The sequence below is a fragment of the Pan troglodytes genome, chromosome 2 (assembly GCF_028858775.2).
Source record: "Pan troglodytes isolate AG18354 chromosome 2, NHGRI_mPanTro3-v2.0_pri, whole genome shotgun sequence".
NCBI classification, from domain to species: domain Eukaryota; kingdom Metazoa; phylum Chordata; class Mammalia; order Primates; family Hominidae; genus Pan; species Pan troglodytes.
Genome location: NC_086015.1, coordinates 171682568 through 171703062, shown reverse-complemented (window position 1 = coordinate 171703062; position 20495 = coordinate 171682568). Strand labels below are relative to the sequence as shown.

Below are 20495 nucleotides of genomic sequence, written 5' to 3'. Positions count from 1 at the left end.
ATGTTAACACTGCTTTATTTACATGCTGAGCATAGAGAAAAAAATAGTAAAATACTACCACCACTCATATCCTCAGAGGAAACAGCGTCTCATTAGGACAATTACATGTTGTCAATGCTATAACTCAAATGAAGAAACAAATGCTTATGTATGTTATGTCTAGGTACTATGCTAGGTAAACAGGAAATATGAAGATGCATAAGAAACAGTCACTTCATTCCAGGAGTTTATAATCAAAGAAATTAAAACACTGAAGGCTCTCTTAACTAACCTACATTTATCTGAACTAATCTTTACTTAGCATTTCCTTTGTTAAATATGACTAATGTCCACAGCATGTTGAACACTCACACTAGTGACTACATTTTCACCATGAGCTTCTTCACTTAATTGGGTTGTATGCCTAGTCAGTTGTGTTTGCTCTCAAACTCAACTCTCCTTTGTACATTTAATTATAATGATATAAATTTGATTAAATATTATAAAAATCAGTAAGACGCGAGTGTTAAATTAAAAACGAGTAGTTGAAAGTTTTGAGAATCAGACTCATGGTGGAAAGTTGAAAAAGCCTTGTTGAATTAGGTATTTTAAAAAAAGCATAAAAACCTAGAAGGATTTTTCACAGATAACTTTGCAAGTATGTTTATATTCTCACTTATTTTCCAAGAACATGAAACTAGAGATGGGAGAAACACATAATGGATGTCATTTATACTAAAAATACAACAAAAAAATGTCCAAGAGAAAACCAATTATCAAAGAAAAAGTCCTGACTATTAATCAAAAGATAGGTTATCTAAAGTATATTTATATATACTCAGTTAAAATAAATGCTTAAGGTTATATGTATTAATGACTTTTGGATTCTATACTGTTACCAATGTGTCCATTTACCAGCTAACTGGTAAATGCACCAGTAGGTGCTGCTTATATTGAATAAGAGAGTTTCCCCTCTTTGCAATAGTCACTTGGGTTTCAGGAGATATATTTATAATAGGATCCCTTGGAGTAGTGATGAATATGTTGCTCCAGTCCCATTTATTCTCCCAACATCTTCAGCTGTAATCAAAACTAACTGATAATGTGCACTTCCAAGATTATTGGCTATGCTTGGCAAAGTAACTGGCCCAATTTTAAGGATTTCACATAATATCTCAATCTTTTGAAAACTATTTTCTAAATTATTGAATTATTAGCACAGGAAACAGTAAATCTTACTAGAGAAAAAAACAATGATTCTCAAGAAAAGAAACATAAAATAGAATATTAGAATCTCAGGCTGGAAAGGACCTCAGATGTCATACGACCTAATAAGCTATCCAATTCATTAAAAATGTAGATAAACCCAATGCTGAAAACAGGAGGAGGAGAACAGTTCTAAGTATTCATGCTGGTAGTTATTACATCCTGATTGCAATAAAAAATATGCCATCTCATATTAGGTCAGAGGTTTTTGTTTCAGTCGTCATGAAGTGAGGTTTCAAACTGCAATATGTCCCATGTAATAACTTGTTTTTCACTGAAATGATTCAAAAATGAAAATTAAAATATAAATTATGGATGTTTAGATTTTACTTGGGGTTTTATTTAACTGTTTATAATTAAATTAGAATACAGTGATTCAGATGACTCCTATTACTTATATTTTAGGAATGTCATAACCCAGCGCCATAACATGTAACAAAAATCCTTCACTTTTATAGAATATATCTCAGAAAACTTTATACTATATAATTTCCATTTTCTACAGATTTTCAGTATATAGTCTCACATGGTTAAATACAGAATAGATTGGCTTAAACTCTTTGATGAATTATGGATTGAACCTGAAGTACTATTACAATTGTCATAAAAGAATTTGTTTGGCATCATGAAATCCAGACATTGGTCTAATACACACATAGTTGCCTTTTCAGGATCTAAAAATATACCCTCATTATTGGTCTTTCCTCTCTTCATGGAGATCCAGTCCCCTCTCCATCCCCAACTTATTGTTCTAGATTTTTCTTTCTACTTTTTTTCCCATAAGTGTTGACTAATAGAGCTAACCTGCAGTATCACAATTCTCTAATGTGGGGTCACATGAAATAGTCGTTTTAAAAAATCTCAACCTGGAGAAGATGCAGTATATTAAATATATATGTTTTTAAATTTCTATACATTTTACAGTCTGTGTATCGGATTAGAATAGAGACAATTTCTTTTTAAATGAGAAAAATTTATATTTATATCTTATAACCTAGGACATTTTACAACCTTGTACAAATTTTTTGAAGTATAGAAAAATAAATAAAATTGTAAAATCTCAAGTTATAAGGAAATTTTAAAATCATCTGGTATTATCACTTACACTTTGAACTCTCTTTACAGTTCTCTCACCAAGAAGTTGTTCACTGATATCAATATTGCCCCAAACTAAGAAATTTTACCTTCTGATGCAGCCCCATTGTGTATATATATATATATACACACACACAATAGTTATATATATATATATATATACACACACACAATAGTTATATATATATATAACTATTACAGAGTTATTGTGAGTGACAAAAGTCTGTCTTCTTGCCTTTTTGTTTTGTTTTTTCTGTACCTAGAGACCACTTGTGTCTTCAGCAAGGCTAAAAATTCTTCATGTCATTAATGAATGCCATCTCTGTAGCCAAACATTTATTTCCCAAACTTTCTCTCTTCATTGTCCCAGCCACTTAATGAAAGGAGCAATGAAACCTCCAATAATGCTTCCCAAATCCAGTTTTCTGCCTAAGTCTTTAAAAATACCAAAGATACTTTCTTAGAGTTTGCATATATCATTAAGACCTATCCGCCCAACTACATAAAATATGAATCTCAGCAAAGACTACCTCATGTTACCTTTTTCCCTTTGCATGTAATTATAATGAGCTAGTGTTGTTCTGCATCTACGTCTCATTCAAAAGAGACTTTCCAATTACAATAACCTGTTACTAGCTTTGAGAAGATATCAAAACGACATGCTTTTAAATTCTAGAGTATGCCATTCATAATTTAGCAGTTGGTATTTCCACCAAGATATGTAAAGACAAACAGATAACCACTTCTAATGTTGTTTACCATGTGATCAATATAGATGGTTACCAGTGCATGATTACTAACAAAGCCGGTTCTGATAATAGAAAATATTCTAACAAGCTGAAATTCATGATTGTAAAAAACAAGAATTAGTTGTTTTATAATAGAATTTATCTTGTTCATTGCCATAAGAGTTTTGCATACAAAATTGTTAAAGTTCCTGGGTTAAGAATTAAGTCTAAAATATTATGATCTTACCAAACATGAATATTCCATTTTAGTAGAATCATATTTATTTAAATAAAGGCAGAAAAAGTTGTATTCTAAAGAAAATTATGTTACTATTCTGATCTTACAATAATAATGTTTTAGTAAATTGTCTCTAAACTGTAAAATACTTAAAGTATTCAAATGTTACTATTAATTTTTCTCAAACTCAACATCTCCTTATGTAGGCTAGTCTGTCTTGCCTATTTGAGTGACTTTGTTTTACATCTTGAATCAGTTTGCATTTAAATCTTTTATCCTACTAAAATTCAAAGTGAATTTGTTTATTGAAGGTTCAAGGTACAGCAACTTGCTCTCCAGATTTTGTGCAGGTTTTGTCATGATTAATTTGCTTCAGGCTTTTTGCTTCGTTTTGTTTTGCTGATTTGGCATCACTTTCTAATTCCTACCTCTTCAGAATGCACTCTATTCTGTCCTGTGTGGATCGATCTACAGAAAGCGCACACCCTAGCAACTGCTCAGGTTTTCCACCTCTCACTGCATAAATTGTTGAAGCAAAACACGTATAAGTTGGAAAAATTGATGGAAAAAATCTTGTATTTTTTCTCCTCTCATCCATAAAATAAGAAAAGAGGTATTCAGCCAGAAATGCTTCAAAGTAAGTATATCAAGGAGAGGCACAAAAAATATATCTCATTATAAGGAAAGTGATAAAACCTATTTGATGAAATTACATATCACCTGTTGTGCAGATGTGCCAGTGGTCTAGAAAACAAGAAGTGTGTACAACTATGGTCACAAAGAAAACCTGGAACTCTGTCCAAAAACAAATTAACTTATAATAACTTATCAGTAAAGTCTCCAGTTATTCCTTAGTAATCTTATATTCTTCTACCTAAACTTTTCATTGAGTGAAATGGATTATAACATCATGATGGCAATTCCCATTTGGAGTTGAGCATGAAATCCAAATATCATAAGAAATTTTACATTTTTGAGAGCAGAAGAAAGTTTTTACTACTCAAAAATGTTTCCATTTCTTTGTATTATTTATGAGAATTATTTCCTTGTTTAAGTGTGGATATGACATTGATTTCAGCATTACTTTTAAAAGACACAATTCAACAATCCCTTTTAGGAGGCTTTAAGAAGAATGTGCAAATGTGGTTCTGCTCTCACATAAAATGTAGGGAAAGGGATCTACTTCAAATTATAAGCATAATATGTTTATGCTGTGCAGCACATAGTGAAAACAAACAATAATATGAGTTTATTGGCATGTGAACCAAGCTACTCGAAACAGATGACAAAATTCACACTACCAAAGCAGTATAGACAGTATAGTTCAGTGTTTAAAGATGAACCTCCATATATAGACCAGAATTTGAATTCTATATCTGCCTCACCCTAGTAGGTTAAATTTAGAAAAGTCACTAAATCTCCCTCCATAAGACTCTGTTTTCCCATTATGAACTGTTAATAACAAAATATACCTCATGTTATTATGAAGACTAAATGATATCACTTTATCTTTCATTTGATCAATATATATATTATTATATATAGCAGGCAGTATTCTAGGCACTAGGGATACAGCAGCAAAATACAACAGAACTAAAATGAAAGACACAGACCACTGAGGAGGAAATATTTGTGTTGAGACAATGGAGGATTAAAAAAAACTTCCGAGCAAAAGCCTTCTAGGGAGAGAGACAAGAAAGTGCAATGGGCCTGTTTCAGAAGGGGTCTATGAAGATGAAAAACAGAAAGGAGGCCAGTGTAACTGGCAGACAGTAGGGAGTGAGGACAACTTTGGGGCAACAAATAGGACAAATTCTATAGGGCTTTCTTGCTTGGCTGGTTATAATTTATTAGGACCTGCACATTTACTGGCACATAATAAGTTAATACCTTTCAGGTATGAAAATTAATATCATTTTTAAAATAACTTTCAGAGCCATCTATTTTACCCATCCCCCTCATCTTTTCTCTCTCCAGGGTTAAAACTACTCGACCCTTAGCATCAATTCTACCTCAATCTGTAGGATCAATCTTGAAATTGAAGAAGGGGTGTATAACAGCTAGAGAACATAAAACGTCAATACTGGTGACACTTTGTTGGGGCTATAGATTCTGATTGCGGGTGGCAGCATTCCACTCAAGTATCCAGATTGGACCAGTCATACCTCATCCCCAGGAGCAGACCATCCCAGCCACACTGTGGCTAGATAAGATCTCCTCCCGCCACAAGAAACAAAGCCACATATGTCTTGCTGGAGAAGAACAGGGTCAGGGTTAGGTATCTAAAACACTGAACGTTTTTCTAAAAGGTACTGAATCATCAAAAAAAGATCATTCAAATTGAAAGTATCAGTGATATCATATGCTGACAAATGTAAAGTTTGTTTCCTAGTCCGTCTATTTCACATTCAAAAGTAGCTCATTGATTCTTGAAAAGAAAAATATCAGAAAAAATCTGTAAATACACTGATAATTGCTTTCTAACACACACATCTTTAAAATTATTTTAATCTGTGTGCATATTATATAACAAAATGAAAATATCACGTAAATGTGATTAAACAGAATTTTGTATTGAGAATTCAAAACCAAAACGCAAAACATGTTAGAGTACTGCAAGCACATAATTTGTTTTGCGAATATTCAGATTTGAATATTAGCTGCTTATTTGTAATAAAAAGGTTTCAAAATTACTTAGGTTTAGAAACAACAAAAATAACTGATGATTTAACTGTAAATGCTTTAGACATATAAACTTAATATATAAAAATAGGTAAAAGATTTCTTAAAGGTTAAAAAATTATTTCGTTTGATTTCTCTAAACAATCCAATACATCCTTTCTTCACTCATCTGTAATATTGATATAATTGTTTCAGTTTTTATTTTCATTTTCATAGCTTCTTTCCTCTGAAGTAATCCTTTTCTGGGAGATGGAAGATAACCTAATAGATTTTTCTATCTTTAATTTTGTAGGCTCTGTGAATTTTTAATGCTAATGCTTTAAAGAATTCCTCTTATTTAAATAAGATATTTGATAAAAAGTATTCCAGATAATCTTCCCACTAAATCTTTAACAGCAAAGCATAAAAAAAGTTATTACCATATGCTCTTTAATGCCTAAAGCGAAGATCTCATATGGAATCGAGAATCATAATGAGGTCAATCTCAGTTCCATCAATGTTATGTTCTATTAAAATCAAATCCTATCACATTCCTTATTTCAACCCAGCATGGCTTGGCTTTGAGGTATGTTCAGAAATGCACTTAAATTAGAAGAAAAATATTAACATTTTATCGTGTGAATACCACTAATGGCACAAGAAGATTAATACCACAATCTTCACAAGAAGATTAGTAGTAACACATTCTGGAGACTTCCTCTACTGAAAATGTACCTTTAATAATATTCTCACACACTTAACTGTAACTGCGGGAGTTACGGTTTCAGCTGACGAAGTTCAGGAACTCATGCTTAAAAAAAAAAAAATGAAAAACAACTCCCACCAAAACAGGTGGCATTTATTCTCTCTATAAATGAAAACCCCTAACGAGTTCTACTTGACATCTTACCAGACAATGATTCTTCATTTACATCGTCTCCAATTAAGTAAAATAAAGTGGGGTCATTCTTAGGTGAGTGGTAAATCATACTAGATAAATTATGAGCTATAACTAATTGTCTTAATTCTAGGAATGCTTTTTTTGATGGGGGTAGGTTCTTTATTGCCTAGTAGGAAATTACACAAATTCATTACAATTCTACTACTATTCCCTGTACTTTATCTGTCTAGACATACAGCTCACAAAGCTCAAAATATCCAGTTATGATAATCTTTCAATTTGAAGTCTAAAGAAGGCTGGTCTCACAGTAAACAGCTTCAGAGTTAACCCCATTCCACACACTAATAGTACATCACTGAGAACAAGGAAATAATAAAAGATAGTCCTTAATTTATGGCAGAAGTGTATTCCTTTATATTTTATTTCCTTAGAATGAATTTAATTTCTTGAGTGCTTAAATTATAAGCAGAACTCTTCTAGACATGTCAGATATAGAAGCCATGGCCTCATGAAGATTATAATATATAGATATATCTAAGGACCAGGAATGCATGGAATTAAAGACCTTTTAAGCAGTAAATTCTCTCAAAGATCATGACGAATGAGTCTGTAGTACCTTTCCTTAAACCACAAAGCTAATTAATATTCTGGTGAGACTAGACTCTAGAAGCCTGACTCTCAGCCATTTCTCACCCTAAATATGAAACAGAAAAGTTGCATGTAGGTAGATGTTATGATATAAAATGTGCATGCATCTGTTAAAAGATAAACTGACACATTAAAATTTAAAAATTTATTTGAACAGACAGCAATTCATGAATTGGGTTTGGTGCTCCACCAAAGGAGTCCTAGGGGAAGGCTTTTATAGGGTGAATACTGAAGCAAGGCAAAAAAAATCATTTGATTGGTTAAAGTTTGATCAGTTGCCCTATTTGGATTATCCCAGTAGAAAGTTCAAGACAATATAACTAATGTCTGCTTGGGTCCCTGTGATTACATGAACTTAATTTTCATTTTCTTTTAAATTAAGAGTTAGATTTCTGTTTCCTTAAGTAGGAACCTAGGTTGTTAAAGACACCTCCATCTAATAGCCTCCAATTTAATTATTTTAGCATATTGATACTATGGCAATTCAAAATGTGGAAAATACTCAGGGAAGGGCCATCTTATCACTTTGAATTTAAATCACTGGTGAATTGCCTGTTCCTGGAGTCTTAACCTCTAACAATTTAAGACCAGCAGGTGTACCTTACTCCAAATTACATGAAAACAAAGGTGCTGCTCATGCACATACATTCCTTCCCAAGTCTGAAAAAGCCCTCACCATCCTCCAGCTTTCTAGGGCTGTGAGCGCAAAAGCTCAGCACATAACTAGACCCTTCTACAATACATGTTATTACCATTTTAGCTGAAGCCAGGTACTCTCTGCTCTCTGTGCATCAATTCTAGACTCTTTTTTAGGAATATTGTCCCCACAGATGAGTCATAGATCTGGTAGTCACGCATTTGCCATGAGGCTCCATATCTGCTTTATCCTCTGGTAACAAGTGAAAGTACTGAAAGGGAAGGCAGTAGGAAGAGGAAAAGCAAGAAAGGCAGAATTAGGGAACTCAAGCGACTGAAGAAACTTCAGGTATTGACCCCTAAGTTTTGGCATCAGCCACAAACTCTTAAAAAGCGTTTTTAAACCACTGGTTCCTTGCTATAAGGATTACTCTATAATGTTTGAAAAATATAGCATATTGCATCTAGTACAACAGAAAATTTTCTAAAACTACCATTTTAAGGGGTTCAGAGTATAAATAATAAATTAGGTTTATTGTTATTAGTACACATGTGGTGTACGAAACCTTGCCAACCCGGAGTTCTTTATTCTAAAGTCAAATATGGTATATGTGAATTCACTATGAAATACTTGGTTAGTAACGATGAGAAATGGTTCAAATATGCTTAAATGCCTAGACTTTACAGTTGGAGATAATTGAAACAAGAGCTATTGACTCTCATTTCTAAAAATGATGAAAGACAGAGAGCAAATAAGAGGTTTGCATCTCTCACACTCTGCCCATGAAGTCTTGAAGGAAAAAATACACACACACACACACACACACACACACACACACACAGAGAGAGAGAGACAGAAAGAGAGAAAGGGAAAGATAGACACACCCACACACACACATAGACATAGAGAATAGACCTGCTAGCCTCAGAGGCATACATACAATGTTACGCTTGGGAAAAAGCAACGTGTGAGACTTGTGTCAAGAGCACAGACAAAGGGCTTTGGAAAAAGCCTGGGACAAAGGGTCAACAACTCTGAGTGATTCAGTCAGAACTCATTAAATGTTGAGCTGGTGGCTAAAAGAGCCATAACTAACACAAAGCAGAGCACATTTAAGAGTATTGTTTTAAGACAGTGAATGAATACGTTAAATTTACACAATGGGCAAGGGATTGGTAAATGGAAATTCTTAAATATAGTAAATATTTTTACTAATTTTAAGGCCTACAAAATTGTAACAATGTGATGTATATTGTGTGCTGCCTTAATTGTTTTATTTTCACCTTCATAAAATATTTATATAAGTGCATTCAGCGGTTTACTCCTTACCTCTATCTCCTGATCCTATTCTTTCTCATTAGACATCAAATAATTCAAAGACTAAGTTGGCTATTCAGAGGTTTTCAAAAACCTAATCATTATGACAAATACATCTCACATATTTTCTGCTTTGTAATTTATTATTATTGTTTTTGTTAAATTACTTCTGAAAGTCAAATATTCTGTGAAAGTTTTCCTGAGGTATTAAAAAAAAAAAAACTTCTACGCCTAACCCTTCACTTGCCACTATATTTAAGACATTCATTTATATTATTTTTACCCAGCAGAACATTTATAACCTGTTATTATTTCCTCAATTTCATAAATGGCCAGTTCATATTTTTGTAACTCCACCATATTTTTTGCCTTATTCAAGGTAGCCTTTGTTAACCTAATGATATTGACAATTTCCAAGTTAATGTCACAAAGCTTATGGTACTAAATAACATATTTTAATATCAATGGATAGTTTTCTAGCCACTAATGTGACAAGGCTACAAATTCAATGCTCTGTATTATTTTCGTCCTATGGTGTTTTTACATACCATCAATTATAATGTCAGCTTAGAAAATTTTGTAAGACTAAGAGTGAAATCACTTGTTAAAGACCTCATGAGTCTTAGTGTTTCCAAAGTTTTGTGCCTTGCCATTGTTCATATCCTAGCCCAGACATTTACAATCTAAAAAAGTATTTATAGGGCAAGATCAAGAAAACACATAACCTTTAATGATATATTTGTAAAAAAAAAAAAAAAAAAAAAAAACTCCACGTAAGTTGAATCAGGCACAATTGATATATACATTAATATGCTCAATTGTCAAAGGGTCAACATTTACTCAAGGCCATCTAAGTAACTCATGGAAATTAAAATAAATGAAAGTTATATATAGCCAAGCATTGCTTAATGATGGAATACATTCTGAGAAATGCATTGTGGGGTGATTGTGTCACTGTGCAAAATTATACAGTGTTGCTATGGTTTGGCTGTGCCCCCCCCCCCAAATTTCATCTTGTATTTTAGTTCCCATAATCCCCAGGTGTCATGAAGGGGACCTGGTGGGAGGTAATTGAATCATGGGAGCAGTTACTTCTATGTTGTTCTCGTGATAGTGAGTGAGTTGTCATGAGATGTGATGGTTTTGTAAGGTGCTTTTCCCCCTTTGCTTGGCACTTCTCTCTCCTGCTGACGTGAAGAAGGACGTGTTTGCTTCCCCTTCTGCCATAATTGTAAGATTCCTGGGGTCTCCCCAGCCAAAGGAACCATAAATCGATTAAACCTCTTTCCTTTATAAATTACCCAGTCTCAGGCATTTCTTTATTGCAGCATGAGAACGAACTAATACAAGTGTGCTTACAGAAACCTAGATCATATAACCTACTATATATCTGGGCTATATGGTATAGCTTATTGCTGCTAGGCTACAAACCTGTTCCTCATGTGACAGTACTGAATACTATCGGCAACTGTAACACAATGGTAAGAATATGTGTATCTAACCATAGAAAAGGTACAGTAAAAAAGAGGGTATTATAATATTATGAGACCACTGTGGTATATGTAACCCATCATTGACCAAAATGTCATTATGTGGTATGACTGTAGTTAGAACCATACAGAAGGTACCTTTTTGGATTGGCTTCTTTCACTTAGCAATATGCATTTAAATTTTCTGTATGTCTTTTCATGACTTGATAGCTAATTTCTTTTTAGCACTAAATACATACTACATGTATTAGGGAGTGTACTATAATTCCAACTACATGACATTCTGAGAAAGGCAAAACTATGAGGACAGTAAACATATGAGTGGTTTCCAAGGATTCTGGGTAGTGAGAAATGAATAGGCAGAGTACAGAGGATTTTTAGGGCAGTGAAAGTACTCTGTGTAATACTACAATGGTAGATACATGTCACTATTCACTTGTTCAACCCACTGAATGTACAACACCAAGAGTGAAACCTTATGTAAACTATAGACTTTGGGTGATAATGGTGTATCAGTGTAGGTTCTTTAATTGTAAAAAATGTACCGCTCTGGTGGAGGATGTAGATAATGGGCAAAGCTATGCATGCATAGTGGCAGGGGATTTAAGATAAATCTCTGTACCTTCTGCTCAATTTTTCTGTGACTCTAAAACTGCTCTTAAAACCTGTAATATATACATAAAAGAAAAAAGAGCAAAGAAATGTTACACAGAACATGTTTTCTAAATCCTAAAATGCATATTCCATATCCCAAAATGACATGGGAATACAGATACATATATAACCACATCCACATTACACACTTCTATATTATTCTCAAATTAATTAAATGTTCCTTGCATTATTTTATAATATAGTGTGTTTGGGATGGAAGATGGAATGGAACCCTTCAATACAGTAAACGATTCTTTGCTGAAATTTTAGGTAACACCTAAATTTAGGTAATACCTAAGTCTTCAAAGAGCCATAAAGCTTTGCAAATTTTATTGATTTCTTTGATATAAATTGTAAGTTATTCTATATTGTGTCAGGCAATTCTCAAATGGTTCTAGCTGACTCTGCAATGAGCCACTACATGGTCCAAAGCCCTGTAAGGAATATATCACATCCTTAACCTCAAGCAATAAAGCTCAATCTGTCTTGTTTTAAATTAAACACTCCATAAGTAATTGTACTCAAGATTTGAAAAGTTTTTGCTTCCTTAAACAGCATGAGCGTGCACTAATAGCATTGCCTTTTATAATTCTGAGAATAAAAACCATTTTGGGAACCTGAGAAGAAAGGTAGCCTTCAAGGTGTAGGCCTCAAAGCAAGGAATGAAAACATAAAAGCTGTTATGGTCTGCTTTAGACATCTTAGAATAGAGAATAATGGTCTCAGCTCCTGTCCTCATTCCTCCTGTGATCAGAGCTCCATTTGCAGTTAATGGGGACTCCTTCTATAGGAGGCCTTTTAGAGGACGTGTGGATTCTGAACAGAATCACAGAACTGAAAAGTTCCACTGAATGTAGCCTCTGGGCTGCTCACCACTTGCAGGTTCATAGACAAAGGAGAAAAGAGAAATGATACAATCAGCAGGTATTCCAAGGAGCAGGCAGTCTCGAGATGGTATGCAAGCGGCACTATGCAATCCACAAAAATACAATCCCTGTGTCTTAAGGTTCAAGGGCTGGCTACGTTGCTTACTAGCTGCATTAACTTGAAAAAGTTTCTTAGTCTCTCTGAACCTTTCTTTACCTGAAAAAATTATGAGGATAATTCCTGCACTGCATGTCTATGGTGATTTTTATGTGTGAAAAAGTCTATAAGACACCAATGACAGCACTGGGTTCCTTGAAAATGCTCATTAAGTGGTAATTGTAAGATGATGATGGCAATGACGGCAATGAAGGGGATGCTTGCATGTGATGGCCACTCTTACTAGGACTATTCATAGTCCAGTATGTTATGCTGTTTCCTGCTTCGGAGCTTTCACACACTGTTTCCTATGTTCTTTACCAAAATAACACCTCATCAGTCTGAGAAATTAGCCAAATCATTCATACATCCAGGAAGACTTTCCTGGACTCATCTAATTCAGTTCCCATTTTCTACTCCGCACATCAGTCAGAGCATAAAGTGGGTGGCTGGGTGAAAGCCACCTGGAGCAGTTGAGTTCTAACATGGGATTAAAAGATTCTTGAGTTCCCACATATTCCAGACAGTGTGCTAATGAACAACAATAGATAGAAGGATAAAGAAGACATGGTTACAAGCCATAGTAATGCTCCCATTCTAGACTCTACACCAAAATTTTGGCAAGAGCTGTAACAGAAGTATATATAAAATTCTGTGTGAGCACAGGAGAAAGAAATTAAATCCTAGGAAGACCAAAAAAGAAGTTTTATGGAACATTTCCGTTATGAAATAACATCTAAATTCAACCTTAAAGGGTGAGCACACGAAGTTCTCTAAAAGGATCTTACCATAACAGCTTGTCATTATCTTTAAATGAAAACCACCTCTAAGGAGTAATGGGGACTCAGACAGCTCCCACTGAAATGGCAATAGATTATTCCACTTGTGAGAAAATAAATGACAAAGAAGCAGAAGGAAGGAGCTTATATTTAGCTTTTCTTTTGTCCCAAGGATGGTTTTTAATCAAAGCAAGTCTCAATAATGTGAGCATAGAAGGCAATTTGGGGTGCTAATGCCAGCTCAGGTGGTGGTCAGGTCACATTTGCTTCTCAGTGCTGGGATTGTTGGGTGGTTAAATGAATTGATGATTGCAAATTGCTTTGAAAATACAAAATGCTGCATAAATGCCATGCATTACTGTTGTTCAATATACTCACGGGACAAATTTATCTTCAAACAAAAGGGTCTCTGAAAGATGGACTATGTTTAAAGACATTTAGAAGCGGTCTTTTTAACAGCAAAGATAAAATTTTTAGCTAGATTTATTCTAAAGCCATCATAATGCCTAAGGATAATCTTTTTAAAATGCCATTATAACAGAATAAATCTGAAATTGCTCATAAATGCCACTTACAGAAAACTTGAAAAAAAAATTTAACTAAAACAGTTTTGTCTTCTCACTTAAAAATAAATTATAAGACAAAGAAAGCCTCCCATGGGAATGGTAGCTATGACAGCTGAGAGCAAATAAGAAGAAACAAATTAAAGCTACATAACCTATATAAAAATATAGACAGATCTATTTTCAAAGGTTGGTAGAAGAACCTATTAGAAAAAACTCACATTTAATCCAAATAATCAATCAATCCTTACTTCAAATTGTTTTCATCAATGTTAGTAAGTCTCCACCAAGCCTATCCAACACTTTTTAGAGAATTAAATGGAAATGAGATGTTATATAGTAAAAATAATATTGGTAATAATATTGATAATACCTCACATTGCTCTCATATTTCCTAGTTTATACAGTAAATGTAGTTATTTAATACTCAAAACACTGTGAATTGGATAGGACAGGTGTTATCTTTCTAAAATGAAATTAAATAAGCAATTGAGACTAAGAAATGTTACATGACTAGAAAGAATGGAGTCCCAGAGTTGGCAGGCATCAGAATCCAGAAGATAAGTGCTCTAATTTCTAGACTAGTGACCTAGTGACATTATTTTCAAACACTGAGAAAATTGTGCAAAAGCTTTATTCACATACAAACAAAGTTTAATGACAGGCTTTGAAAGAAATGGCCAAAACATAAATCTCTTTTGATATCACAATAGAATATTTATAGTACTTAATTTTTAAATGAAAAAAATAAGAAAAACGTATTTACATAATAAAACATAGAGATAACAATGAATCAGAACAGACTTTCTCAAAACGTGTTCTTTGGACTACTCATGCCATAAGATGCTGGTAAGTGATCCATATGAAAAAGGTTATATGGTCAAACATATTTTGGAAATGCTCAGGTCTCCCCCTCTTTTTGACTCTCAATCTATACTAATACACCAAACTCCTGATAAGTTCTGCAGCAAGAAACCTGTTTGTTTAATCCCATGCTTCTCAAAATTCACATATTCTCTACCTGTGCTTGTTAAACTGGCATTTACATTCACTCAAGTTAAACAGAGACTACAATAGTCTACGTGACAGAAATACCTGAACTACAAGCTAAAGTACGGTACATACTTCTGGAGTGACAATTTTAATTGTTATTTTATTAAATAATTAAATATGTAAAACATTATTTTTAAATTAAACAAAGAAAAGGTTATTACTTCAAAGCACTTTTGCTTTTGGAAGGCTGCTGTACCCCACACCCAGATTCCACTTCTTTTCGCCACAAATAAAACTTTCATTGAAAATTTTTTAGAATAAATGGGATCCTGAAATCCTGAGAAAACTGGCAGGTTATACACCTTCTTAGGTTTGAATATGGCCATTAAAAATAACCAGAAAAGGAGGAAAAATAGTCTTTGTTAAAGCTTGTTTGCCCACTGTTATCTTCTGCAGAAATCACGTATAATTCACTGTCATTGTGGATGCAAACTGCAGTTATAGTTGTCCATATTTAAACAACTTCAGGTGTAAATCTTTTCCATCCATTTTAGGGTAAGCATTTAATTATGTCAACTAGTAACTTGCTTAGAGTTTGAGATGAATTAGCAACCACATTAAAAATAAGTTTTCATAATCCCTAATAAACTGGTCGAAAATCTAAATATTTAGAGCCATGGATCCCTTTCTTTCTGAAAGGCTTTGTATTTGAAGATAGACAAGGTATGGTTTATATGATGCTTTTCATGTCTCCAGTTTGAAAGTTTTGAGGCTGGGATTGTCCTGAACTAATAGTGGGTAAAAAAGAAAAGGGAATACAATTAAAATGCACTAAATGCACTAACATGAGGTCCAGATACCTGCACCCTGGTTCCTATTTTGCCATAAACTAGCTGCCATTTAATTTGCGGGTTCTCAGTATCTTTAGCTGAAACATAACAATATTTGCTGAGATGATCATTCAATTTATTCCAGCCCTAAAGCTTTTAATAGTGAAGATTTGGAGTCAGACTGGAATCAAACACTGCTCCCTTACTCATTAGCTATGTTTTCCTCTCAAACATGATATTTAAGCCATCCTGGGACTGACTTTGCTGTCACAGTAAAATGGGGATAATAATATAACCTTTTTCATAGTGTTTTGGTGAATAATTACATCATCAAAACACATAAAATGCTTTTCCTGACATACATGTAGCACTCAAACACGTCAGCTATTGTTGTAATTAGGACTTAAGAAATCTCCAGTAACATATCTTCTTTTCCTTATAAAGAGGGGAAATTCTATGACAAGATATATATTATTAATCAGACAAAAATCATACAATTCTATGCTTCTCTTTATATTATTAAGATAGCATTATAATTCCTTTCTATATTGGTTAAATGGGATAAGAGTACTGGTACAAGAACTTAACAAAGATAGATTTTTGCTAATTAAATTCATGATCTGTGTCAAATTAGTTAATTTAAGCAATTTATTCATCAAGCTACTGTCCCCTTTTTTTTTTTTTTTTTTTTTTTGAGACAGAGTCTCGCTCTGTTGCCCAGGCCACAGTACAGTGGCACGATCTTGGCTCACTGCAACCTCTGCCTCCCAGGTTCAAGCAATCCTCCTGTCTCAGCCCCCTTAGTAGCTGGGATTACAGGCATGCGCCACTATGCCCTGCTAATTTTTGTATTTTTAGTAGAGACGGGGTTTCACCATGTTGGCCAGGCTGGTCTCGAACTCCTGACCTCAAGTGATCCACCTGCCTTGGCCTCTCAAAGTGCTGGGATTACAGGCGTGAGCCACAGTGCCCGGCCAAGCTACTGTCTTTAGATTTTCTGAAAATCCAAGATTTACCAATGAAAATGAAAGACTTCAGAATTTTCAAAAGGGTTTATGCTAATGGTCAGCTTTCTTTAGATGTTCTGTATTTTAATTGCTGTGAGAGTATGCTCTTATCATTGACATCTTGATACTTACTTAGAGTGTACTGTTTTCTAAGTATAATATAATGCAGTTTATTCCATCTAATTTATTCTACTATATCTATTTCAGACTTCCATAGTGAGTTTTAGAGATATGTGTCTAATTTCCCCCTTATCATTAATTAAAGATTACATCACAGAATGTTGGGATGTTCTACAAAAGTAAAGATCATTTCTGAAGGCTGGAACATGCATATGCACACTCATACACACACACATTCATATATACACATATACATATCAAATCTAGAGACTCATTAACTAAGACCTAGGTTTTTCCAATAAATGATCCTCAAAATAGTAAATGGTGTCTCACACACACTAGGCACTCAGTAACCAACCAGTAGTTGAACTTATATTGTGGGAAGGGGCAAATATTTTTAAAAGAGGCACCAAATCAATAAAACTAAAAAAGTGGTGGCTGGCAGGCAAGAAAAAGGATAATAAAAATGTAGTGTATGTAGAGATTAGAAAAAAAAATGAGTAGGGCCTGCTAATTGCTGATAAGGAGATAGAAAAAATACTGATAAATTATTAATGTGTGGCTTGTGATTTCACACACAAACTATAACCTTTAGGGCCTCGATCAATCTGAAAGAAATTCTTTAACATTAATAAATACATAAATGTAAGAATTAAAAGGAAGGATACAAGTCTTGTTTTGAGCAACAAAAGATTCTATAATAGGAGGAAGGCACTGGATTTACTTTTTCACAGATAAAATTTTTGTATGGCCTGAACTTTAACTATATGTGATAATTTTTTCCTTTCCATTCCTTTTCCTTTTCCTTTCCTTTCCTCCCTTCTCTTTCTCTTTAGTTCTTTTAAGGTTGCTAACAAAACCTAGTTTTCAAAAAGAAATAAAATATTTTTAGGTGTTACTGTCCTCATTAGCTGGTTTCTTTAAACAAATACATTTACTTCAATAAATATGGAAAATGTTAAATTCAGGGGTGTTAAATTCGGAGATGAAGTCTGTCATGGATAGACAAAAACTGAATCCAATTAGTCTCTTTCACAAAATAACTGACAGAGGGAATAGGAGAAATCAATAATTTTAGTACCTTATTGTGAGCATTTAAGTCAACTTCTTGGGAGTTTAGGCAACTGTAAAGTTGGTTTGTAAGGCCTCCCTCACTTTTAACACCAAGTGCAAGTTTGGGGATTCCCAAAGCCATTCTTATGATAAATAATTTGCTAGAAGGACTCATAGAAATCATAGAAACTATTATACGTATGGTTACAGTTTATTACAGGGAAAGGATACAGTTCAAAATCAGCCAAGGGATGAAGGGCAAAGGGCAGAGTCTGGGGAAGTACCAAATCTGGAGTTGCCATGTTTCTCTCCCCACAAAGTCAGGATGTATTACTTTCCTGGCATTGAAGTGTGACAGCTGACACAGAGTATGGCCAGCCAAGAAAGCTTACCCAAGTCTCAACATTAAGAGTTTTTATTGGGGCTTCATTGTATGATTGCCTGATTATCCACATGGTTGATTTCAATTTCCAGGTTGACTGATACCTCGTGACTCAAAGCTGCCATCCTAAACCACCTGTCTTTTTCATAGCACATTTATGACCACAAATTAAATAATAAATATAAAAGTACTTCAAAATATTCTAATTATACCACAGAGAAAACATTTATATTAGCTTTTTTCCTATAGATTTTCTTTTAAAAATATCAGACAAGTTGTAACCAAAAAAAAAAAAAAAAGGAGGCGTTACGGCATAATGTAATTCAATTATACTTTAAAAAGCAGAACTTATTTTAAATTGGTCATGCGTGACAAGATGACATTTTTGCAATAAAATATTAATGTTAAAAATTAATAAGTAAAATGTCAGTGAAATCCGTTACAATATGATGACACAAAATAACAAAAGCTATTTTTATTATACCTAGCACAATATCTTTTAAGTCCAAAGAAAGAAACAACGTTATTGTACAAGATGTAATGACTTCAGCTTCTATCACATCTTCTGATTGTTCATCAAGAGGCTGCCTTTGGCTATTTATACTCTATTTGTACTGTGGGGAAACTGTTAATTTTTAGGAAGGAGAAGGTTGATCTGTCTGAGAAGAGGTAATATAAAAAAAGGGAGAAATTTCAATTTAAAAATTTAGCAGGAATCACAGAAGAGTACATTGCCTTGAACCATGATATAACTACAAGTTTCAAGTCATCCATAAAAGTATTTATGCCATGTGGTACATATACACTAGGAATACTATAAAGCCTTTAAAAAGACAAAATTACGTCTTTTGCAGCAACATGGTTGCAGCTGGAGGCCATTATCCTAAGCTAATTAATACAGGAACAGAAAAACAAATACTACATGTTCTCATTTACAAATGGGAATCAAGCATTGAGTACACATAGATATAAAGATGAGAAAAACAGACACTGGGGAGTACTGGAGGGAGAAGGTAGAGAAGGGGGCAAGGGCTGAAAAACTACCTCTTGGGTACTATGCTCACTACCTGGATGATGGGATCATTTGTACCCCAAACCTCAGCATCACAGAATATACCCATGTAATATACCTGCATATATACCCCTTGGATCTAAAAGAAAAGTTGAAATTTTTTTAAATGTATTTTTCCCTGGTTAATAACATTCTGTTAGAGCTAGCAACTTTGCATTATCATTCATCCCTTTAACCTGCATAGAAATCTAGTCAATGCTACAGATGATAACAGCTTACAATAGAATCTCTAAATGGAGAAGTGCCCTAGGGTGAGATATAAATAAAATGCATGGCAGAGTGGGAGAGAATACATGCATGTCTGCTTGGGTAAAAAGAAAAAAAAAATCCAGCAATGAAATGAAATAAAAGACACTCAGTGGGCTGGTAGTGCTATCATTGCACCTTTAGATATGCGTTGTCTGAAGTAGCATATAGAAAGGAACGGCTTCAGAGCTAGGGCTTTTTAAGGTCTTTGTCCACTCATGGGTCCAAGACATGAAGACAACACCAACCTAGACAACACCTGTCCAAAAAATGACAGCATAAGACCCAAGCTTATATCTAGACTTTGAATTCCAAACAACACAAAGACTAAGGATTCTGTACATTAATAATGATTACTTGGAACCCTAGGCCACCCTGGGTACTGCCGTTTCTGAGACTAGGATTTTCTTTGTTCCTTCAATTTTCTAAAACACAGCCATAACTTCCCAACAGATTCCAGCAGCATTCTCACTTTTGCTTAAGCAAACTAAAAGTTGTGTCTCATGCCTGAAATCTAAGACCCCTGGCTAAAACAGCTTCTGTATACAAGAATTACAGACAACCACAGTGCTGACATCTTTGGTCACAAACCTGTTAAGCTAACCAATGCAATTTTCTTCACGTACTTAACAAGAATCTCAGTTCTGTAAGAGATCTAAAAGGTATATGAAGACATGGCTTCTGTCTCCAGTAAACTTTAAATATAGCCAAGGAGACAGAAATCACACATGAGGAATAATCACAGAATTATGAATAACTAAGTTACTAAGGTAAAAAAACAAATCCAATTTTCTGTGCAATAGCAGGTCTGGA

General features: G+C 34.0%; 1 protein-coding gene across 2 annotated transcripts in view; it reads right to left on the bottom strand.

The window, feature by feature from the left end:
* Nucleotides 1–20495, bottom strand: part of LOC134809620 (putative EGF-like and EMI domain-containing protein 1) — a 704739-nt gene that overhangs the window by 417046 nt on the left and 267198 nt on the right. The gene's annotated exons all lie outside the window — the stretch shown is intronic.